Source organism: Bubalus kerabau, chromosome 12 (assembly GCF_029407905.1).
Source record: "Bubalus kerabau isolate K-KA32 ecotype Philippines breed swamp buffalo chromosome 12, PCC_UOA_SB_1v2, whole genome shotgun sequence".
In the NCBI taxonomy this organism is placed as follows: Eukaryota; Metazoa; Chordata; class Mammalia; order Artiodactyla; family Bovidae; genus Bubalus; species Bubalus kerabau.
The window spans coordinates 42,918,637-42,928,860 of NC_073635.1; the positions used below are offsets into that span (position 1 = coordinate 42,918,637).

A 10,224-nucleotide genomic window follows, 5' to 3' on the forward strand; every position below is an offset into this window, starting at 1 on the left:
ATAGGAAAAGGAGTACATCAAGGCTGTATATTGTCACCCTGTTTATTTAACTTATATGCAGAGTACATCATGAGAAACGCTGGGCTGGAAGAAACACAAACTGGAATCAACATTGCCGGGAGAAATATCAATAACCTCAGATATGCAGATGACACCACCCTTATGGCAGAAAGTGAAGAGGAACTCAAAAGCCTCTTGATGAAAGTGAAAGTGGAGAGTGAAAAATTTGGCTTAAAGCTCAACATTCAGAAAATGAAGATCATGGCATCCGGTCCCATCACTTCATGGAAAATAGATGGGGAAACAGTGGAAATAGTGTCAGACTTTATTTTTCTGGGCTCCAAAATCACTACAGATCGTGACTGCAGCCATGAAATTAAAAGACGCTTACTCCTGGGAAGGAAAGTTATGACCAACCTAGATAGCATATTCAAAAGCAGAGACATTACTCTGCCAACAAAGGTTCGTCTAGTCAAGGCTATGGTTTTTCCAGTGGTCATGTATGGATGTGAGAGTTGGACTGTGAAGAAGGCTGAGCGCCATAGAATTGATGCTTTTGAACTGTGATGTTGGAGAAGACTCTTGAGAGTCCCTTGGACTGCAAGGAGATCCAACCAGTCCATTCTGAAGGAGATCAGCCCTGGGATTTCTTTGGAAGGAATGATGCTGAAGCTGAAACTCCAGTACTTTGGCTACCTCATGCGAAGAGTTGACTCATTGGAAAAGACTCTGATGCTTGGAGGAATTGCGGGCAAGAGGAGAAGGGGACGACAGAGGATGAGATGGCTGCATGGCATCACCTACTCGATGGACGTGAGTCTGGTTGAACTCCGGGAGTTGGTGTTGGACAGGGCGGCCTGGCGTGCTGCGATTCATGGGGTCGCAAAGAGTCAGACACGGATCAGCTACTGAACTGAACTGAACTGAATTGCTGATAGTAGTCTCTTATGATCCTTTGTATTTCTGTGTTGTCTGTTGTGATCTCTCCATTTGCATTTCTAATTTTATTGATTTAATTTTTCTCCCTTTGTTTCTTGATGAGTCTGGCTAATGGTTTGTCACTTTTGTTAATCCTCTCAAAGAACTAGCTTTTGCCTCTGTTGATTTTTGCTATGGTCTCTTTTGTTTCTTTTGCATTTATATCTGCCCTAATTTTTAAGATTTCTTTCCTTCTACTAACCCTGAGGTTCTTCATTTCTTCCTTTTCTAGTTGTTTTAGGGGTAAAGTTAGTTATTTATGTGACTTTTTTCTTTTTTCTTGAGTTATGCCTGTATTGCTATTAAGTTTCCCCTTAGCACTGCTTTTACAGTGTCCCACAGGTTTTGGGTTGTTGTGTTTTCATTTTCATTCATTTTTGTGCATATTCTGATTTCTTTTTTGATTTCTTCTGTGATTTGTTGGTTATTCAGCAGCGTGTTGTTCAGCCTCCATATGTTGGAATATTTAATAGTTTTTGTCTTGTAACTGAGATCTAATCTTACTGCATTGTGGTCAGAAAAGATGCTTGGAATGATTTCCTTTTTTTCAACTTACCAAAGCTAGATTTATGGCCCAGGATGTGATCTATCCTGAGGAAGGTTCCGGGTGTGCTTGAGAAAAAGGTGAAATTCATTGTTTTGGGGTGAAATGTCCTATAGATATCAATTAGGTCTAACTGGTCTATTGTATTATTTAAAGTTTGTGTTTCCTTGTTAATTTTCTGTTTAGTTGATCTATCCATAAGTGTGAGTGGGGTAATTAAGTCTCCCACTATTATTGTGTTATTGTTAATTTCTCCATTCATACTTGTTAACATTTGTTTTACATATTGCGGTGCTCCTTTGTTGGGTGAATATATATTTATAATTGTTTTATCTCCTTGGATTCATCCTTGATCATTATGTTGTAATCTTTTGTCTCTTTTCACAGCCTTTGTTTTAAAGTCTATTTTATCTGATATGAATATTGCTACTCCTGCTTTTGTTGGTCTCTATTTGTGTGAAATATCTTTTTCCAGCCCTTCACTTTCAGTCTGTATGTGTCCCTTGTTTTGAGATGGGTCTCTTGTAGACAACATATATAGGGGTCTTATTTTTGTATCCATTCAGCCAGTCTTTGTCTTTTGATTGGGGCATTCAACCCATTTATGTTTAAGGTAATTATTGATAAGTATGATCCTATTACCATTTACTTTATTGTTTTGGGTTCGAGTTTATACACCCTTTCTGTGTTTCCTGTCTAGAGAAGATCCTTTAGCATTTGTTGGAGAGCTGGTTTGATGGTGCTGAATTCTCTCAGCTTTTGCTTGTCTGTAAAGCTTTTGATTTCTCCTTTATATTAGAATGAGATCTTTGCTAGGTACAGCAATCTGGGCTGTAGTTTATTTTATTTCATCCCTTTAAGGATGTACTGTCATTCCTTCCTGGCCTGAAGAGTTTCTATTGAAAGATCAGCTGTTATCCTTATGGGAATCTCCTTGTGTGTTATTTGTTGTTTTTCCCTTGCTGCTTTTAATATTTGTTCTTTGTGTTTGATCTTTGTTAATTGTATTAATACATGTCTTGGGGTGTTTCACCTTGGATTTATCCTGTTTTGGACTCTCTGGGTTTCTTGGACTTGGGTGATTATTTCCTTCCCTATTTTAGGGAAGTTTTCAACTATTATCTCCTCAAGTATTTTTTCATGGCCTTTCTTTTTGTCTTCTTCTTCTGGGACTCCAATGATTTGAATGTTGGGGCATTTAACATTGTCCCAGAGGTCTCTGAGGTTGTTCTTGTTTCTTTCATTTATTTTTTTCTTTTTTCCTCTCTGTTTCATTTATTTCTACCATTCTATCTTCTACCTCACTAATCCTATCATCTGCCTCCATTATTCTACTGTTGGTTCACTCCAGGGTGTTTTTTTTATCTCATTTATTGCATTATTCATTATATATTGACTCTTTTTTATTTCTTCTAGGTCCTTGTTCAACCTTTCTTGCATCTTCTCAATCCTTGTCTCCAGGCTATTTATCTGTAACTCGATTTTGTTTTCAAGATTTTGGATCATTTTCACTATCATTATTTGGAATTCTTTATCAGGTAGATTCCCTATCTATTCCTATTTTTTTGGTTTGGTGGGCATTTATCCTGATTAGGGTAGAATGCTACTGTATTTGAATATTTTGTTTTGAGGCAAATTTGTGCCTTCAAGTGGAAGCATCAAATACAAACTTTCATTAATACATAAAAACATGAAAGTCACTAAAGGGATCTTGAATGTCTAGATTAGAGACAATATAGTTTCTCTGGGCATGGTTTATGTTATCTAGGAAAAGGGCATAGAGTAAGAAAATGAAAAGACATTTTGTAATTCATGTTTCATTTCTATGACAGGAAATGTTTTTCTCAAGAGTTCAACCCTCTCCTGGGACCAGAAAACAGTCTCCACCCTGCCATGGGGTTGTATATTTGATACAAATGTACAGGAATGAGGAATTTTGAAGAAGCTGGAATTTTACATAACTCAAAGGTTATAAATTATCATCTGTATTATAATTCCTTGACATTTTCAGTGAACATTCAGTAAGTCTCATAGTAAGGAATGCAATTATAGAAATTAGGGACAGTATTGTGTGCTTAAAGTGAGAACCAGAGTGATGGTAGGAAGGTCAGTCACCAGGGAAAGGCAAGTCTGCTCAAGAAGCAATGATTTCATTAAGGCCTCTAGCTACAAATAAGGACAGAAGAGCTACACTGAAATTATTAGTTTGGTTTTCTTCTTTACTACTATTTATAAGAACATAGATTTTTTTCAAGATTGGAAAACTTCAATGCAACATTTAATTATGTGTGGTATCTAAGTAAATTTTTTTTAAATTTTATTTTAAACTTTACATAACTGTATTAGTTTTGCCAAATATCAAAATGAATCCACCACAGGTATACATATGTAAATTTATCCTCTTTTCCCCACTAGCAATATATTTAATTGGTGGCTCAGATGGTTAAGAATCCGCTTGCAATGAGGGAGACCTGGGTTCAGTTCCCAGGTTGGGAAGATCCCTGGAGGAGGGCATGGCAACTCACTCCAGTATTCTTTCTTGGAGAATCCCCATGGGCAGAGGAGGCTGGTGAGGTACAGTCTATGGGGTTGCAAAGAGTTAGACAGGATTGGGTAACTAAGCACAACAGAGCAAATTATGTTTAATTACTTAGAAATCCAAAGGGATCCCAGATTCTTGGAAAAGTTTATCTGCCTTAAGACTGTCATAAGCAAGAATCTAGACTCCCATGTACCCACAGTAAGAAAAGCTTTCTTATCCTCAGGATTTGCTAGCAGTCTGTTCACTTCTGGTAAAATATCTGACACTCCTTCCTACAACACTCAAATTCTTTCCCTTAATATCTTCTGTGATTAATAAAGGATTAATGTAATCTTTCCCTTAATCATGGTTCATATTAGTTTGTTTTAAACCTTTCTAGAAAATTTTAATGGGTTATGTGCCCTTGACCAAGTTTGGTCATTTCTATAATGTCATGTCCTCACTTAAAACAATTTCCCAAGTGATATTATTACAAGAATTAGAACAGTTTAAGCAAATGGTAAAACAGTTTACTCTTACACTATTTTTATAGTATATTCTTAACATAACTGATACTTCAGTATTGTTATATGTATATGTCAGTTACGTATGGATATTAATTAAACTGAAGCAGATTAATTGATTCAAATCTTAATTCTATCACATAAGAATTGTGATCTAAACACTTTGCCTCAATTCTCTCATGTGCAAAATGGAGACCAAAGTATTCCCAACAAATGATTATTGGGAGAACTAGGAATATGAATTTATTTATGGCTTTAGGCTTCCCTCATGGCTCAGATGGTAAAGAATCTGCCTGCAATGCAGGAGACCGGGTTTAATTCCTTGGTTGGGAAGGTCCCCTGGAGAAGGGAACAACTACCCACTCCAGTATTCTGGCTTGGAGAGCTCCATGGACAGAGGAACCTGGCAGGCTAAAGTCCATGGGGTTGCAAAGAATTGGACATGACTAAGCAACTTATATGCAGAATATATCAAGAGAAACGCTGGACTGGAAGAAACACAAGCTGGAATCAAGATTGACAGGAGAAATATCAATAACCTCAGATATGCAGATGACACCACCCTTATGGCAGAAAGTGAAGAGGAACTCAAAAGCCTCTTGATGAAAGTGAAAGTGGAGAGTGAAAAAGTTGGCTTAAAGCTCAACATTCGGAAAACGAAGATTATGGCATCTGGTCCCATCACTTCATGGGAAATAGATGGGGAAACAGTGGAAACAGTGTCAGACTTTATTTTTCTGGGCTCCAAAATCACTGCAGATAGTGACTGCGGCCATGAAATTAAAAGACGCTTACTCCTGAGAAGGAAAGTTATGACCAACCTAGATAGCATATTCAAAAGCAGAGACATTACTTTGCCAACAAAGGTTCGTCCAGTCAAGGCTATGGTTTTTCCAGTGGTCATGTATGGATGTGAGAGTTGGACTGTGAAGAAGGTTGAGCGCCATAGAATTGATGCTTTTGAACTGTGGTGTTGGAGAAGACTCTTGAGAGTCCCTTGAACTGCAAAGAGATACAACCAGTCCATTCTGAAGGAGATCAGCTCTGGGATTTCTCTGGAAGGAATGATGCTAAAGCTGAAACTCCAGTACTTTGGCCACCTCATGCGAAAAGTTGACTCATTGGAAAAGACTCTGATGTTGGGAGGGATTGGGGGCAAGAGGAGAAGGGGATGACAGAGAATGAGATGGCTGGATGGCATCACCGACTCGATGGACCTGAATTTCGGTGAACTCCTGGAATTGGTGATGGACAGGGAGGCCTGACGTGCTGCAGTTCATGGGTTAACAGAGTCAGAGATGACTGAGCAACTGATCTGATTTGATCTGATCTGATCTGATCTGAAGCAACTTTCACTTTCACTTGTCAATTAGGGGAAAATGTATACATTCAAGGTAAAATGAGATAAAATTAATATTATAGAGGAGTAATTTAAATGTATAAAAGGAATTAAGAAACTCATAAGGGATATCTCACTGTCCTAGGACCAGCAATAGCAGTGATGCTTCCACTCCACATATGAAAGGATCAGGTTTACTTCAGTAAGTACAAATCTTACAGTTATTCAGACAGGCAATCAGATGGGAATCTGTGAAGCAAAGGATCCACCCACTCCAGAGTGGTCTTACTAGAGTGAAGCTATTGAAATATTCTCTTCTTACTTTCTTCACTCTTTTTTATATTTTTGCATATCTCTCCAATGACTGAATCCAACTGGAAAAAATATATAATTAAGTCAATCAGTAGCATCCAAGAAGTTTAGATTCCAGCATGGATAAGAGTCTGGGGAATCGATCTGAAAGGATTACATGATTACTTGCATAGAAGCATTGAGAAACATGTGTGGTATATAGTCAATGATATTAATTACCTATTGTTTGCAACCTCTTGCACTAAAATTGTATACATTTATGACTGCTCTTCCATTCTTCATTCTACCTCTATTTAAATGTACAGAAACATTCAGAGTACAAATGATTAACTCTTAAATCATTTCATAACCGTCTTTGATAATAGTATGATTTCAATTAAAATAATTTTCCCCTAGATGCTACTAATTTAAAAATAATTAGAAATTAAAAATGATGTAAGATTTCATTTGTGAAAAAGTTTGTACACATTTACAAATCAAAGAAAATGAGAATTTATTGAATTTCCATTTTTCTCTTCAGAAGTTATTATTTAAAATATTTAGCATTATTACATGTAAGGAGAAATACATATAACAGAGAAATAGTAAAATAAATTCAAACTGTCTATGCATTTAGTGTTTTCCCTCATTATCTATGACAGCATTTATAGTTGAGAGGCATTGGTTAGCTGTAAATCTAATACTTCAGAATATTTCTAATATTATATGGAAAGGGAATAGATATTTAGTTCAATATATATATATTTTTTTTTTTTTTGAAACGAAGATTATGCTTACATTGCTTTTTTCAGAATGGAGATTAACTATGTTTTTATAACTGGTTAAGATAATACTGTGGATTCTAAATGATGTATTTTATTACTAAGATGAGAAATTTAATATAATTAGTGTTTAATTACTTCTAATTTTCACCATTGATGTCTTGCACAGGCAGTTATATTAGATTTTCAAGGCAAACACCAACACTAACATACAAATTGCTATTAAGAATAATTTTACCTTATAATTTTAGGAGGGAAGTTTAACCAATTTTTTATCCCTTTATTACTTTATTTTAGTGCATGTGAATCATTCTTTGAACAATTAATCCTCTACATAGGAGCTTCAAATTGCAACCTTTCAAGAATGTGAACATGAGTTCAGATGTCCAATTATGTAAGTTAGTTCACATGTCTGGAGTACATTGTCATTTATGTGTATCTTCTGCAAGTGACTGTGATTCTATGTACTTTACTGTACAATGCAGTACTGTGGTAAAATATCTTTATTTCAAGCCCTGGATGTCCAGATCAAGCATAAAAACAGCAGTGATGTAGCTGGTACTGAAACAAGCCTGGAACCCGGACATTTTTGCTGCAGGACTGCAAAGTTTGCACCTGGACACACTTTTTGAACTACAAAATAAAAAGAAACTATAATGTGACTAAAAATAACTGTATACATGTGCAGTTGGGGCAAGTTCTTGACCAAAAGATATGAAGAAAAAAAAAAATGCTATTTCTGAAGAGCCAGGGTCAAAATTAAAACTGGGTGTTGGAAGCAAAAGCAGGGTGCTGCACATGGCCCCCTGCACTCAACACAACTAAAGAGTGGGCAAACCACGTAAGCCATCCCTCCAGTCCAACCCCTGGATACACCCCTCCCCTCACCCCACATAAATAACAAGCTCTCCCAACTTCGACAAGCAAACTAGTGAACCTGTTACTTGTTTTTGCTCCCTCCTGCTGCTGGAGCAGGAAACCAAAATAAGCCTTACCTGAATTTTCTATCTGGCCTCTACTTAATTTCTATTGCTTGGAAAAGGCCAAGAACCTTTGTTGATACCAGTACTACCAGAAATTGAAGACCCAGAGAAAAGAGAGACAAGAAGAAGTAACTGAAAAAACTGAAGTGATTCACGATGCAGGGAATGCCAAGAGGATTTTCTTTATTTGAGGAAGCAAAGGACCTGTATGTAGAATTGTGCAGTAATTCAGAATTCAATCCAGTGCTAGTGTCAGTTATGAAGAAAAAAAAAAAAAAAAGTTACTACCCAGACATCACTGAATCATTATTTCAAGAGGGTAGGTAGAATTGAATCCAGCAGGAAACCAGAACCTGTGTCATCAATGTCAGGCATGAGTAAAATCGCAGCTTGCCTTCTGATTCCCACTGCTGACAGTCCTTCAGCTCTAGCATCTCCTACCTCCTTTCCCTCCTCCCATCAATAACCATTCTTGCCCTTTCACTAGGTTTCAGGCCTTGTATGTCAGCTATAGTACTGTGCTACTGTACTTTTCATGTTACTATAAGATTAAAAATGTTTATTTTTTGGGTTTGCTTGCTTTTTATGTATTTTTTTGTTTGTGAAAAGTATGATAAATAATTAAGATACAGTACTATATAGCTGATTGTGTCAACTGGTTACCTAGGCTAACTTTGTAGGACTTAACAAACAAATCGGACTTTTAAACATCCTCTTGGAAAGGAATTAATTCCTACGTGTGTGCGTATGTGCGTATATGTACATGCTAAGTTGATGGACGTGAGTCTGAGTGAACTCCGGGAGTTGGTGATAGACAGGGAAGCCTGGCCTGCTGCGATTCATGGGGTCTCACAAAGACTCGGGCACGACTGAGCAACTGAACTGAACTGAACTGAACTGAAGTCGCTTCAGTCATGTCCGATTCTTTGTGACCCTATGGACTGCAGCTCTCCAGGCGCCTCTGTCCATGAAGATTCTCTGGGCAAGAATACTAGGTTGGATCGCCATGCCCTTCTCCAGGGAATCGCCCTGATCCTGGGAGCAAATCTTCAACTCTTACCACTAGTGCTACCAGGGGATTGTTCATATGTAGGGGACTGTAATAATAGGTGGATATTATGTGATTTCCTTTTATAGCTATAGAAGTATTAGATTACTGGTGGCATTTACATCCTTGGGAAGTATGAGAGAGAAAATATAAACATAAAATACTGAGCCTTGAGAAATTACAACCTTTAGAGAGTAGATGATGAAGAAGGAACAGCCAAAGTGTCCCAAGAAGGTTATTTATGGACTATTCATTTATGGAAAGCAAAATAATAAACCACACATGATAAAGTGTTGTCAGAATTAGCCAAAAGAAATGAAGGTGGCTCATAAAAGATGTGGTATGATAAACCACATTCAAAAACACTGACAGAATGAAGAAGAGATGACAGAGAGAGTCCATTGATTTTAAAACCTGGAGATTGTTGGTGACATTGATAAAAGGAGGTTTAATGGATTAGCGGGTACAAAGCCAGGTTATATTGTTTTATAAGACGATTTGGAGTTGGCAAAAAATAACACTCAGCAAATTATTAAAAAAGAGATAAAAATTATAGCTATTTAGAGATGTGGAGTTATGGTTTAAGAAAAATTAATTTTGTTCCACCAATATCATTGTATTCATGTGGATAATACAATAGAAGACGAGAACATATGATAGAAATCACTAACAAACTAACTGATCCAAGTCCTTCAGAAGGCATAGGATAAGTCCCTGAGGATAACTGTTATATAGTCTCTTCTCTCTTTTGTCTAGGAGGGAAATAGGACCCACTAGACATAGGAAAGGGGAAAAAAAAAAAAAAAAAAGAAGTGCAGTCAATCAGTGGGTTCTTAAGCTTGTTAGAAACAAGATGAGAATGCTAATTTTAATTTTTTGATTTTAAAAGCTAAGAAATATCTCTGAATTGTAATTTTAGAGGTTTAAGAAAAAACATGCATGCTAAGTCGCTTTACTCATGTTCAACTCTGTGACCCTATGGACTATAGCCTGCCAGCCTCTTCTGTCCAAGGTATTCCCCAGCAAGAATACTAGAGTGGGTTGCAATGACCTCCTCTAGGTGCTCTTCCACACCCAGGGATTACATTCACATTTCTAATGTCTCCTGCACTGGCATGTGGGTTCTTTACCACTAGTGCCACCTGGGAAGACCTTAAGAAAAATGGGGAAGAATAAAACTGTCTTGTTCAGATGTGAAAAAAGGAGCTATATTT

General features: G+C 37.0%; 1 long non-coding RNA gene across 1 annotated transcript; it reads left to right on the forward strand.

The window, feature by feature from the left end:
• The first annotated feature begins 2,241 nt into the window (after window positions 1-2,241).
• On the forward strand, window positions 2,242-8,512 carry LOC129624133 (uncharacterized). The gene is made up of 4 exons (XR_008700768.1): window positions 2,242-2,458; window positions 2,939-3,060; window positions 3,355-3,490; window positions 7,277-8,512. It is a non-coding gene; the product is annotated as an uncharacterized LOC129624133 (long non-coding RNA).
• Window positions 8,513-10,224: the final 1,712 nt, after the last annotated feature.